We start from the raw sequence: 15,321 nt of genomic DNA on the forward strand, positions 1-15,321 counted from the left end.
CCTAACTTTAGGACTCCTAAATGCCTTCTGTGAATACCGAAAGTCTTAAAATTGGGATTTTCTCAGTTTAGTAGTAGTAAAGTTAGAAAATCCCAATTTTAAGACTTTTGGTATTCACAGAAGGCATTTAAGAGTCCTAAAGTTAGGAGTCCTAAATTTACTACTCCTAAACTGAGAAAAATCCTAACTTTAAGACTTTCGGTATTCACAGAAGGCATTTAGGAGTCCTAAAGTTAGGACTCCTAACTTCTGTGAATACCGAAATGAGTAAGTGCCTTCTGTGAATTCCAAAATGAGTAAGTGCCTTCTGTGAATATCAAAATGGTAGTAAGTTTAGGATTTTGTCTTAAGTTAGTTCTGTGAATCGGGCCCCCCCGTGCCTACCAAAAATGAATGTGCTCTTGTGTAACGTAACTGGTGCTCATGTAAAGTGCACAATAAACAGAATAGGTGCACTGCTAATCCGAATCAGTCGAAGGGTGACCACGAATTCTGCCGTGTGGGGCCTAGGCAGCGCCAGAGGTGCGATGGGTGAGATTACTTTTGTCTTCCTGTGATTTTACGGCTTGTGGTACCTCTCCAAACAGCACAAAACGTCCAAGTGGTTCTTTAATGACAGTGTGTGTGTAGATATATATAATATAATTTTCCTTACTTGCGGGCTGTCCTGTCCTTATAGGCCTGTGTGTCAGTATTCAGGTTTTCTTGTCCTAAACTGATTATTTTTTATTTTTTTGTTATCTTCTTTACCATGTACGCTTACTCAAAACATGCTACAGACTCTTATTCTTAGCAATCTGAATCATTTTTGTTTCTGCCTACTATACCAACCACCTGTAGGCAAACCACTAAGGAAACTGAAGTTTTCCATTTGGGTGCTCTCAAATACTGGCTGGTATTTTTTAAAAAAAAGTAATTTATTCGCGTGTTATTTACCGCAGGCCTGAGTGTGATGCAAATCCTTTATAAACGGAGGAGGGAAAAGGATACGGAGTCATCAATGGGGCAGTACTCAACAAAATATATGTAGGGTGTTTAACATGCTTGCAAAGCAAACACATTCTCGTATTCATTATCATGAGATGCAAGGTAAATAACCCTGTTAGCAGTTAAAGCTAACAAGTGTCAAATGTACTGCCACACTTATAATCACTGCCACATAGTCTATTGCACTCATATGGGATCATATATTGCATGTCTAAACACTTATAAGGTCCCAAAGGCGAGTCCGATTTGCATTGCAAATGCTTGTTTTCTTTTCTGCTCTGTTTGAAAATTGCTTCAGCTCTTTACTGTTTTTATACCATGTGTACTACCAAACACCACTCAGCACTCCAGTGCTTCACTCAGAGTGTCCACACATTTGCTGAGCCATTTTATCTTGTGTGTCGGATTTTTGGGGTATTTAGCTAATCTGCATTTAAACATGTAAATAAAATGATAGCTACAGCCCAGGTACCACTGCAAAGGGGGAAAAACACACGATGGCCTTTTATTGTATTAATATCAATCAGACTACTTCAAATAATGTAAAAATAGCAACTTTTTAATAGACCAGATGCACAAACCAATTGTGCCAGTGCAAATGCTTTGATTTGTAAAATAGGATCAGGTGTAACTTCTAAATAGGGTTTTTCTTTGTACAAATACATTTCTACCCAATCTTAAAAAGAGATTCAGATCATGTACAACTGCACAAAAGGTTGTTCCTATATACAAATAAACATTTACCAACTCCTAGAAAGGGATTGCCAATAGATAACGAATCGCGATTGTGAAGGCCCACAGCTGCCCTTCCGAATTGCGAATTGCTATTATATATGTAAATGCTTCACATCTGGAATAAATTCCTGTCACAAACCACTGAAAAGCTACTAACTCCAAAGTTGGGGTACTAAATCATCTGCAAATGGAAAGAGTTCCCCTTTGGACTCCTTCCGCTCTTTGAATTGTGAAAAACATTTTTTGGGGATTATGACAACTTTTTTAAAACAATTTTTTGTTAAACCTGCCACAATTCCTTAAAAAGAGAAGGGGAGCTATAACAAAGTTGTTTTTGTTTGAAAACAATCAGAGACATGGAGATCTACTGACAGTTGCAGGCCACCATTCCCGTGAATGTACCCAATTGGACTGAGTCACAGTTTGTTAGCAACCTGCAGAATTCTATATAGGTAGTTGGATTGTGACACAGTCTAATTTGGAAATTTAATAGTAACCTATTAGTACAGAGAGTGGTTTGCAAAATTCCTTACTGGGCACAAAACCTCTGGTCACAAATATGCAATAGTACATATGGATCTTAGTTACTTTGTTTTATAATTTGTTGACTACCAGATAAAAATAATGAAAACAATGAAACCTGCATGTCGCTAAGCTAAAGCAATTTTTTAGACAGATTCGGCACACACATCTGCATGATTTCAGACTGTGCAGTTTATAAAAACGACGTGGTAGAGTATCGGCCACTAGACAACAAAAGCTTCCAACATGCATGTGCAAAAAATTCTTCAAATACATGCCAACACTCCCTACATACACCAAGTCTAGGGACCGTGCCACCAGGAGCTCCGGCGCCGCAGCACAGATCAGAATGTCAGTTTATGCGCCTAGAGTGTGTAGTGTCGATTCATTTAGTCGGATAGTTCTCCCAGTTAATGCATTATTTGAGGCATCACTGGCTGAGTAGTCTATGTATGTATTCGGTATTTGTGTAGCTCGTACCTAGACAATAGGCAGTGTACAGTAGAAAAGTAGGCAAAACAAGGTAGGCAGCATTACTTTAAAATTTGGCACCGGCAAATCACACGAAGTACTAAAAAAGAACAGATATGTGCTCATTTCTGCATGCAAGATCAAAAATGTGTCGACAAGGTACGCTATTGCGACGTTAAAACATTTAAAATTCACAACGCACTCTCATGGACAAGTATCAGATAGAATATACGATGCCACATTGCAAAACAATACGCACAGCATGACTTACAAATAATGTAAATGAAAAAAAAAAGGATCTCACATAAGACAAACATCCAAACATGAAAACATGTGTCTGCCTTTGAAGGAAATTTGCCTCAATGAAAGAGAAAACGTATGGCAAAATATCAACAGGCTGGAAAATTCAAACGACAAATCAGAATGTGGTATTAGAAGAACGAAATACAACTGCCTATACAAGAAAGCCGATAGGAATAGGGAACACCAGTTTTCATACTCGAAATGTAAGCTATCTGAATGCTGCCCTACTTTTTAATGAGAAACTGAGAAATGGCAAAGGAGGGCTGATAGAAAATCCCTTTCTGTATGCATCTAAATGTACACCTTATCATTAAAACACACGAGCCTGACTAATCAATCAATCAATCAGGGGGATTGTAAGCACGCTACTCACCCGCAAGGGTCTCAAGGTGCTGAAGGGGGGGGGGAGGGGGGATAGGCAGATCTGTTTTAGCCAAAGAGCCAGGTCTTGAGGCTCTTTCTGAAGGTAATCAGGGAGGTAGCCTGTTCCAGGTCTTGACTGCGATGTGAGAGAAGGCTCTTCCGCCTGCTCTAGCTCTGTGGCTGCACAGGGCTTCTGCTAGTGCGAGGTTGGAGGATCAGAGGTTTCTTTTGGATATGTGGAAGTTGATTCTGTCGTTAAAGTATTTGGGTCTGTTGTTGTGTTGGCATTTGTAGGCATGAGTGAGGATTTTGAAGGTGACTCTTTTCTCCGCGGTGAGCAAGAGGAGTCTTCGTAGGTTTTGGCTGATGTGTTTGTGCCGGGGGATGCGGAGGACGAGTCTGGCGGTGGTGTTTTGTATTGTCTGGCGTTTGCAGAGTAGGGACTTGTTGATGATGGCGTGGAGTGCGTTTTCGTAGTCGAGTATTCTGTTGATGACTGCGTGGGTGACTGTCTTCCTTGACTCAGGTGGGATCCATTTGAAGGTCTTGCGGAGGATGCGGAGGGTGTTGAAGCAGCTGGTGGTGATGGCATTGACCTGTCGGTTCATGGTGAGTGAAGAGTCGAGTACGATGCCGAGGTTTATGGCATGGCCTAATGGGGTAGGTGGGCTTCCGAGTGCAGTCGGACACCAGGTGTTGTCTAATGCTGAGGGGGTGGTTCCAATAATGAGGACTTCTGTATTTTCTGTGTTGAGCTTCAGGCAGCTGTTGCTCATCCAGACTTGCATTCCTTTCCGGAAATTGAGTTTGGCGGTGGTGGGGTTTTGGTGAGGGAGAGAAGGAGTTGGGTGTTGTCAGCGTAGGACATGATGTTGAAACCGCGTTGTCGGACAATTGCTGCAAGGGGGGTCATGTACATGTTGACGAGGGTCGGGCTCAGTGATCACTCCTGTGGGACTCCACAGGTAATATTCGTGGGGTAAGAGAGGAAGGTGGCAGTCTGATCCTTTGGCTTTTTCCTGTGAGGAATGATTGGATCCAGTCTAGGGCTGTTCCTTCTATGCTGGCGTCGTGTAGTTTGGTGACTAGTGTGCGATGGGAGACTTTTTCGAAGGCCGCTGATAAGTCTAGTAGGATGAGGACTGTGGGGTGTCCTTGGTCCAGGAGAGTACGGATGTCGTCTGTGTCAGCAAGTAGGGCGGTCTTGGTGCTGTGGTTACTTCTTAATCCGGATTGAGATGGGTCGAGGATGGCGTTCTCTCCAATGAATCATGTCAGTTCCCTGTTGACTGTTTTCTCTGCAACATTGGCTGCGAAGGGGAGGAGCGAGATGGGCCAGTAGTTCTTGAGTTCGGTGGGGTCAGCTGTGGGCTTTTTAAGCTACAGGTAGACCTACAAATTACAAAGGAGAATTAACTTAAGAGTACACAAGGGGCTCAGTAGGTGGCGATACACAGTCTTTCAGGGGTTGCTTTGGAGATAGCTGCCCCTTGTCTTTTCAGCACCCTCTTCTTACTCTCTCCTGAATTCACCTCCTCACATTTCCTTCACTTCATCACCACCAGACACACAACACATACACTTACCAGTAAGCAAGGTATTTTATTTTACTTTCTCCTTGTCAGTATTTAGACAACTGTGTACCTCCTTCACACACATTTGCCCACAATCACGATTGTAATTGGGATGAGTGACTGTTGGAGATTATCATCTTTTGTGTGGCATTCCCCCAGATTTTTGCCTTCTCTCTTTTTGTTGGCCCTAGAACTCTGCTAACCAGAGGTAAATTGCTTGTGCTCTCTCTTTAAACTTTATGAAATTGATATCTGCCTGATTAAAACCTTTAGCGTACTTATAAATCCCTAGTATATGGTTCAAAGTAGACCCAGGTCCTGTAAGTTAAATGTCACCCATGGCCTGCAGCACTCAATGTGCCTCCCACAGAGACACAGCAAACCAGACCGCAGGCCTACCATTCTAGCCTGGTAGTGCAGTTTAAGATCTGAACTGCAATAATTGGACCGCCAGATACACACCGTCTCCTCAGCCTGCTTCAACACACTCCACAAGCTCAAAAAGACCTTCAGATGGATCCCCACTAAATCCAGGAAGACAGTCACCCATGCCCTCATCAGCAGGAGACGACTATGGCAACGCATTCTATGCCGGCGTCACCCAGAAACTTCTTGGAAAACTCCAGAATGTCCGGAACCCCGCAGCAGGACTAATCCTCAACATCCCCTGTCACAACCTTCAAACTCTTCATCCACACATACAACGCCCTTCACAACGCCGGACCCAACAGACACCTCACTCCACTTAGCTTTCCCTGGCTACTGTCCCACGAATCAGCAAGACCAGAATCGGGGAATAGCCTTCTCTAAGCCATGGTACACCCTGCCCATCCACCTCAGAAATCAGCCTCGCTGACGCAATTCAGGAAGGACCTCAAGACCTGGCTATTTGGATGACCTGCTCCTGCCTGCCTCTCCCCCCCCCTACAGTGCCTTGAGACCCTCACTGGTGAGTAGCCGCACTTTACAAACCTTGATTGATTGATTGATTGATTGATTGGAACTGTTAAAAAAACCTTTTCAGCAGGCCTATACCGTCTCATTAAATATTAATATGTCACCCCTAATTTTGGAAAGTGTTGGAATTCGCAGGGGTTAAATTGACTATTTCTACTCCAAACAGAGCCATAATAGGGAAAGTGTTGGATTTCAGAGAGGTAAAATGTATTATTCCAACTCCAAATAGCACAACGGTAGGGAAAGACATGGGCTTCAGAGAGGTCAAATGTACTAATCCCACTCCAGTCTGTGCAACAGCAAGGAAAATGTTGGATTTCTGATGAGTTAAATTTACTATTCCCACTCCTAACAGTGAAAGAGTTGGGAAAGTGTTGGAGTGTTGCACTTAGGAGGGGTCAAATATGCTCATTTGGGAAGAGTTGCTCAACACAATATGAGGCAGAGTTGGGCAGGGCTAATGTCAACTTGTAGTATTCGGCTTCCCAGATGGTTCCCATAAATGACTGGCTATATGCCGAATGGGATGACCATGCCATTGGGGTAGAACTAAACCTAATTAATCCCCATGAAATACCCCACCTGCTTTATAGTAGAACCCCTTTCTCACTCCCTGCCTCCCATTTGACAACACCCCATCCTCTGTTGACATGCCAGAATAAAACACTTTAAATGGCAAACCAAAATAACAGCAGCAACATTGATGTGGCAGGGTACATGACATGGCTGTCTTTGAGTTTGGTTGCTGGGATCTAATTGGTATTTCTGCTCTTGGGGAGTCTGGAGGGGCAACCCCATTATATCTTTTCGGGAGTCTTGTCTGAGTAGTTGGGTTTGCGGGTTTATGCTGCTGATGTTGGCGTGGTACACACCGAAGTCCCCTGGCTCGGTAGTGCTGCACGCTGCACCCTCCGCTTCCTCTCCGGTATCGAGCGTTGAGCCCTACATCCCAGACACTCCCACAACATCAGAAGGCTCTACACTCATAGAGCAATGGTGGGGGATCTATTACCAGCAGCCTACCTCCTTTAGTGGGGTCCCCACTGCCCTACACGCTGCTGTAAGGGACACTGCATCCCCTTATCCATCTTGTGTTATGTTATTTTATCCCCCTTGTACAGGGCACCCAAAAAGGAGGTGCCATCTGCTGAAAAGACCGCTGAAGCAAGCGCTTCCATCTAGTTGGGTGAGACATGTTACAAGATTAATGTCTCATTTGAATGCGTTCTCCCCCAGTCACTCAGTTTTTATACCTTATTTTAAATACCCACTTGTAGTAAAGAGTACACACTCCTCACCCATGCTCTTGGTAGATGAACTACGTGTTGTGAAGTAGCAATGATGACTCCACTTACCTCTTTGCCTTTGTTTGTTATGTCATCCCTGTCTAGGTTCCACTAGATTTTGCGGGACTACGTGCTCGCATACGAGACTAGTGGGAGATAGGAACCCCTCCACCAGACCACTATGTGTAATTAGTATCTTGGTCCTGATGAAATGCACTGTATCACTCTGAACACACTGCGTGAAACATGTCGACCATTAAAGTAGAGTAGAGCATTGCTCTGCTGGACCTTCGAGCCAGAGAGCAGCCTCTCTTTTGTTTTTTAACAAGGTGGATTACCACCCTATTAAACTTACTTTTCTGGACTAACCAACCTTTTTTAAACCACCCACTCACATCAACACTCTCCCCTAGGGCCCTCACATCCATGGCACCATACGGCAGGAACAGAAGATCTCCGCTAAAGAGCCCCTTTATGGGTGCCCGTCGGGTATTGCACCGCCGACCCGATGAGGAGCGAGTCCATGTGATGAAGCATGACACCTAGCTGCTAGGTGTGTGAGGACTCTAGTTCCCACAAGGAGGATTCCCCTCCTGTGTGGCTCCACCCACGTTGGTTCATCCTCCTTCCTTACTGGGGAACTGTGTACTCTCTTTGGGTCTACTGTTTTCGGGAGTCAGCCACGTAGTTCAGCCTCCATTCCTCGTTTTTGTTTGGTAACTGAAGCAGCAGCAAGCTCTGGAAACCTACAGGGACAGGCTTACTGCAGTCCCCAAATACAGCTCCATAGAATGCAAATTATTATTAGATATCCTGGGAAAGGGAGGCAATTCTAGGCTATAGAAATCTTGTGTAACACACGCACCTGACCCCTTATTAGTGCTCAGGGCAAAGTGGTAGATGGACCAGTGTGCCCTTGAGGACAGTGAGTGGGCTGAGGTTAAAATGGCACCCAGGCTGCTGGTGTTCTCCATGCTATTTCACCTCATTCAGGGTAAATATTTCTATAAAATCTACTATTACCCCTCTCATCTATGGCAGATGGAACACGCCATTAGCCCCGCTTGCCTCTGTCGAGACTCTTCACCGGGCACCTTCTATCACACAGTGTGGGACTACCCAGATATTTGTAATTATTGGCATCAATAATAACAAAAGTGTTTTAGAGAGTCATATTGAGCTAGATCCTAAAATTACCTTTTTGGGCATCATAGACAACTTGGGGGGACCTGGAAGTGCCAAAACCCTTGTGGCTATCTGGTGGCAAAGAAAGATATAGCGCCACTGGTGAGATTATTGTGCCCTCTCAATCACTGAGTGGATCAATACGATGAACTACTGAGCCGCACTCGAGAAGCTGTTTACAAAGCCCAAGGTGCGCACACGAAATATGGAAAGCTATGGGACCCCTGGAATCAGGCCAATGCCGCCCTGTGATGAGCCCAGGTCAGCTTTGTGGAGTAATGATTGTGAGATGCCGAATTGTACTATTATGAGCAGAAAGATCGATTAAATTGGTGCTTGGGGATGTTGAGGACTGGCTTATGGCACATGTTTTTGAATTGTTTTACTTCAAAGCAATAACAACAATAAACAGTGCCCAAAAGAAGAAAAATGGCAGCCCTCAAATCACTCTGCAGAGCTCAGGGATATGTTGACATTTACAAAAAAACTTGGCCTTCGGTCTCATTATGTATGTTGGCTCCAGAAACTCCCAATTGCAATATTGAACGCAGTTACCCTTTACATATTTATTATAGTACATGCTTGTTTGAGGTAGTTAGCTTGAAAAGGCGGTTTTCTTCAAAGTGCAACTAACAATGAGCACGGATTGAGGTTTAGGTTGTAATCCCTGTAACCGGAAACACATGACATTGATCTGAGTGGTGCCATTCTTAGAACAGTGATCACTTTCCCTATGACTAATCCATATCTTGAACCTATTATGTACATTGTGTACAACATAACAGTCAAATATTGATGTTTTCATTTAGTTTCCTCAAGTAATACAGGTTCACAAAGAAAGTAACACAATATGGTTCAAAATCACTTAGCAAACCTTAGATTCAAATGTTCAAGTTTGTTTCCAAGAATGACTTATTAAAGGAATGTATCCCAACATCTCTGCCTTCGAATAAATCTCCACAACACAAAGTAATTCCAGGGTTCAGAATCATGGAACCAGTATCCAGATTGCTTAGCAGGGGTGACTTGGACCATGTGGTAGACTATATACTAGGATGGCATCTTTGTTCTGTGACCAGGTCCAGACTATTTCCTTTAAGTAAACTAGATGCAAGGACCTTCAAAGTATGACTCTTGTGCACCCAATGAATTCCAACAGGTGAACTACAAAACATGATGGATCCACTAAGACACCAAAGAAGAGATGGCCAGCTTGTGCAAAGTGGAGATGAAATTGATTCAACAAAGAATTATTGAGAGTTATTCCTTGTTCCATTTCTGGAGTTCATTTACATTAAGGGAGCTTCAGATGACCTGCCATGTATGGATGCTGATGATTACAGCAGCTGGAAGTAAGTGATGAAAGGACTGTCTTGACGTTGAGCTCCTTGGGCTGGAGTTGGGCTGCTGTTCTGTCAGATACCTGCCTTGCATGCATGCTTCTTTTTTTAGATCTGGATAGAAAGAGCTTAATCTCTCTCACAAGTGCTGTACTATCAATACTGAGAGATGGATAAAAAATTAGGCCCACTTTAAAATAAAAAACGTAAGACCCCATGGAATTTTTTTTTTTTTATGTCAGTCAACACTTCATCATTAAATGAAGCAATGTGGCAATGGGTGAATGGCGTTCATTTGTCATTCAGCTGTTACTTCATTGCATATATAGAGGAGACTGGGTAACCCAGTAGACCCTTGTAGGCTTGGGCAATATGTAGTATAAAGGGAAGATTGTCTACAAGGGATTTACTTAAGAGACTAATGCAGAAATGAATCTAAGCATTCATCTATAGAGTTAGTTATGAACAATCTAGCTCGACTGTATCCACAGGATAACGATGATTTTATCACAAACAAATAAATGTGAATTAGAACAGGAAAAAGGCACACGGAAAAACCTATTTGTTATAGGAAACTCAATTTTATGAGATTAAATCAACATGTGGGGATACATTAAGGAGTATATATCATCATATACAATTATGAACAGATAAAATAAATCAAATAATACATCAGTTCATAATTAAAACATCAACTCCTATCAATCAACCAAGAGTAACTCAAGACAAACATGAGCCAAAAAGACTCTTCGGATCAATAAATGGTTTTTGAAGATGATGTGTTGGTCGACGTTTCGGTCTTGATTGCAGATGTCAAAAGACCATCATCAGGACAATTATAAAAATGTAGAGAAAACCCCTGTGTAGATATAACATAAATAAATTACCACTCTGTATAAAACTACACATTTTACTATGAAATATCAATTTCAAACAATTCAATAGGATGACCGTGTGCAAGGCACCAAAGTACTACATTTGATGCAAACATTTACCATATACAGTTAATTAAGAATACTGATGAAACCCCAACATATATGATTCATTTGATGTAAAGACAGTTTTTAAAAGTCAAGGTTTCGTTGTTAAATACACTTGATTTATGCCTCTAACCAAGGAGGAGGAGATGACAACATCAAAACCCATTATATGCAGCAAGTTAGTCACTGAACTTACTTCAAGGAATAGTGAAGCAGAGAAATAAATAAATTGATTGCTGCCAAGGCCGAGCAGACTGCAATATTCTGTCGGGGAGCTGATTAAAACAAGACAAAAGGAAAAAGAATCATATAAGTCATATGTCTTGAAAACGTAGTAGTTTAAGGTAAAATGGGAAGATACAACATCCTTCCTTTCTGTGTTTCAAGAGTGCAGAAATCTATCCCGGTATAGTAATCTGACGTCAAATGGTAAATGGCACTTTAGGTTTGGGTCGTCAACATTTCTAAATGCAACATAAAAGACAGCTATGTCTCAATAGAACTGGCTTAGCCGAGATAGCACGATCAAAAGAACAATTGTCCAAATATTGTAACGAAATGGGTGATACAAAAGACCCATGGGCAAAAAGCATCTGTGCCCGTGTTGTTATATAGTTAATTCAATTCAAAACTATGTCATGAATAGGGAAGATACTGGGGTATTGTGAGAACTCCCTTCTAGAACTATTGTATTTGCCTCAAAGGGGAAAATCAACTAGGAAAATGCGACAATTTTTTTATATATGTCAGTATGTTCCAGTACATAACCGAAACAATCGTAACGGTTATTTAATAGTCCGAGGTTGTTCGGCATACTCTCCCAATATTAAAAACGGAAAGTGCTTTATAAAACATTATTCTTAATGGTTTAAGCATGTGAGGTGGCTAGGTGTTATCGTTGGTCAAAATAACTTATTGAGCACCAACTGCATGATATCACATAAATAGACTTAAAGTCCATATCGATAGGAGCTACAGTCGTGTAAAGACAGACTCAGCATTAAACAAGACAAAAGAATAACCAGGCCGCCGGTTTTAATACTTACGGGGTGATGATGGTTCAGGAGAAATACACCACACGCATTTCCAGAGGCATTCGCACATGGATAGAGTGCGAACATTCGCTGCCGGTGTATTTAAAGACCGACACCCGGAAGTGTAAAACACGCGGCGCACATTTAGTGCGTCATCACTTGACGCCCCGATAGGTCTTACGAGTACCACTGATTAATATGGCGGCCATATTGGACTGTAATTGCTATATGTAATGGGCAATGGGTTTGTCGATATTACACTAGTGCACTTAACAAGCAATGAAAACATTTTCACATGTCTAATCGAGATAACAACAAACAGTATAAAATTGTATGATTTCATTATAGGAGTCCGCAATACAATGAACACCGTGAAAAATTATTGGTAAAAGACAAAGGCAATAATTATCACTCGGATAATTTCAAGTACATGACGCAAGATGTTAGATATGTCATATTAATTTTAGTGCATAGTTGTGATTAGAACCATAAAATATAGAAACCGGCTAATATTATATTACTAGCAGCCCGTCCCGACCTTGTCTGGGAGCAATCAGGCTTCCTCGACCCCTGCCCGCCCCGACATTGTGCAGCGCCCGGCCCCCCGCCGGAACATTTTCAAGCAGCCCGGGCCCCCGCCCGCCCTGTCCCCCGCCTGCCCCGACCCCCGCCTGCCCGGAGCCTTACCTCAGCCGCCGCTCCTCCCCCGCGTTCCTCATTTCACCGCACATTGTGCAGCAGCCCGGCCCCCCGCCCACCCCGACATTGTCCAGCAGCCCGGGCCCCCGCCCGCCCCGTCCCCCCCTGCCCCGACCCCCGCCGCCCCGACCCTCGCCTGCCCGGAGCCTTACCTCAGCCGCCGCTCCTTCCCTGCGCTCCTCATTTCACCGCTCCGCCGCTCCTCGCTCCTCCCGCCTGTCCACTGGTCCTCACCGCCATTCCGCCGTTCGTCACCGCACCATGTCCGCGCTCCTCCTCGCGTTCCTGGACACCGCTCCTCCCGCGCTCCTGACGTCAGCACGCAGGTCGCGGCCGGCGCTACTTCAAAGGGACTACTTTTTTTATGTTAATTTTTTATTTAACGTTTTTTTTTTTATTTATATAGCCTATTACCATCTACACACCCTGACGATTCCAACGGTGTATCGGGTGTGTGGATTGGCGCTGTGGTTCCCGAGTTTACCCGCCTCAAAGGTGCAAAGTTCTTCCTTTATAATAGTAGTATAGATCAACAACAAATATGCATCTATAACATGGAACGTTATTTCTTGAGGGCAAAAATCTGCAGTTACAGACCAGTAGGTTGATGTAATATGCTATGTATTATTGGACAGAGCGAGATAGTCATACCACTCAAGTACATTGCTACCTGACATTTAGAATAATAGGTACTGTAAGTGCAAGTTATGAAATTTGTATTTGACTGTAGGTCATGTTATGCACGCCAGGGTAAACCATTCTGTTGACGAATTGAGACCATTTTTAACAGAATCAGCGAAGCAAATCCAGCGTTGTTCTTTGGTCATAAGAATTTGATCAACGTTGGACTGCCTAATCGTGGGTTTGACAGTTTCAACAACCCACCACAGCATTTCTTTCTCAGTGTGCTTTTTCAAGAGATAATGCTCGACTAGAGGGGCATTCTCTGTTCTGCATCGTATTCTGGATTGATGTTGCAATATTCATCTTTTTACTAACTGGGTTGTTTTACCAAAGTACTTTAATCCACATGGAGACTGGATGCAATAAACCACATTTGTGGTGTTGCAATTAGAGAAACTCTTTAGTGTACATGTTTTGTGCTTGACCTGAAAGCTTTTTATATTGCAGGTAGTTTGGCACGCCAAACAATGAGTGCATTTATAGTGGCCAGTGATTGGACTGAGTTGTCGCATATTGTCAACTAAGTTGTTGTCTTTATTGTTATATGCATGCACTAAACGGTCCCTTAAATTGGTACCTCTTTTGAATGCGAACATAGGTTTCTCAACAAGTTCAGGCAAATTCGAAAGTACTGACCAGTGTTCTTGATTAGTTTTTTGATTGTATTTGTCGCAGTGAAAAAGTTAGTGACACAAACCAATTGAGCAGTGGTTGATTTCCATTTTACTTCAAGGAGTGCCTCACGATTGTTGTACCACGCCCTTTTCAAGGAATGTTTCAAGAGTTTATTTGGGTAACCACAGGCATGAAGTTTTTCTTTCAGTTTCTTGGCTTCATTGAAATAGTCAATGCGCCTGGAGCAATTCCTCCGGAGCCAGAGGAATTGTCCAAAGGGAAGGCCATCCTTCAGGGCTTGTGGATGGTGGCTGTTGTATTTTAACAACGTATTCCTTGCAGTTGGTTTTGTGAATAATGTTGTGTATAGTATCTTATCTGCACTGACTTTGATAGAAATATCAAGAAAATCCATGCTGTCTCTACTGTAGACAATATTGAATTTGAGGTTTGGATTCCTGGAGTTAATCCATTGATGGAAGTCTAGTAAAGCCTCACTAGTACCTAGCCAGATTAAAAAAATATCATCAATGTACCGCAACCAACACCTCAGGTTGGCTGCAAACTGATTGTCGATGTTATAGATAAATTGTTCTTCGAAATTCGATACATAGATATTTGCTATGTCTGGCGCAAAAACTCCGCCCATAGCCACGCCTTTCTATTGCTGGTAAAAGGTTTTGTCACAGAGAAAAAAGTTTTCGCATAAGGAAATCTGAATGCATTCTAAGATGAAATTGGTTGGAACTGAATGTGGTCTTGGTCTCTTCTCATGAAGATTTTCAATTATCAAGAGTACATCGGTTTGGGGGATGTTTGTATAAAGACTTTCGATATCCATTGACACCAAAAGTTCAAAGGTAGGATCAAAGGGAAGATTCTCTACCACATGGATAACAACTGTAGTATCCATAATATAGTTCTCCCCATCAGTAGCAAATGCTCTTATAAAAAAATCTGAGTACTGAGCTAATGGCTTAAGAATGGAATTACAGCCAAAGACTATTGGTCTTCCTGGTGGACACGAAAGGCTCTTATGCACTTTCTGTAAAATGTAAATTACAGGAACCGTAGGGGATTTATTGATGAGGAATGCGGCTTCTTTCTCACTCAGCCATCCTCCTTCTAAGCCAGATTTACTAAGCTCTAAAAAAAATTCTCCAATTTGATCGTAGGGTTACCTGTGAGATTTTATAATGTGTCTCTACTGCAAGTTGTTTCTGCAGTTCAGCATTATAGGCAGACTCTTCCCACAGAACAATACCCCCGCCCTTATCGGCTGGTTCAATTATTGTTTCTGGGAGTGATTGCAGATGAGCCAACGCTAGTTGTTGTTCCTTTGATAGATTATAGTTAATGTGCATAGGTTTTCTAAAGAAGTTGTCAACTTCTGTGATCACGGCATTTTCAAATGTGATTATTTCCTTAGCAACCATATTGTTAAGGGGAAAAAATGTAGACTTGTGATGTAACCCTGTTGTATCATGATTATTAGGTGTTTGTTTATTAGCAAAAATGTTTTTAAGCTTCACTGTTCTGAAGAATTCATATAATTCCAGTTTGGTTTGAAATAGGTCACTTCTCTT

This window comes from Lissotriton helveticus, chromosome 10, assembly GCF_964261635.1.
Source record: "Lissotriton helveticus chromosome 10, aLisHel1.1, whole genome shotgun sequence".
Taxonomy (NCBI): Eukaryota; Metazoa; Chordata; class Amphibia; order Caudata; family Salamandridae; genus Lissotriton; species Lissotriton helveticus.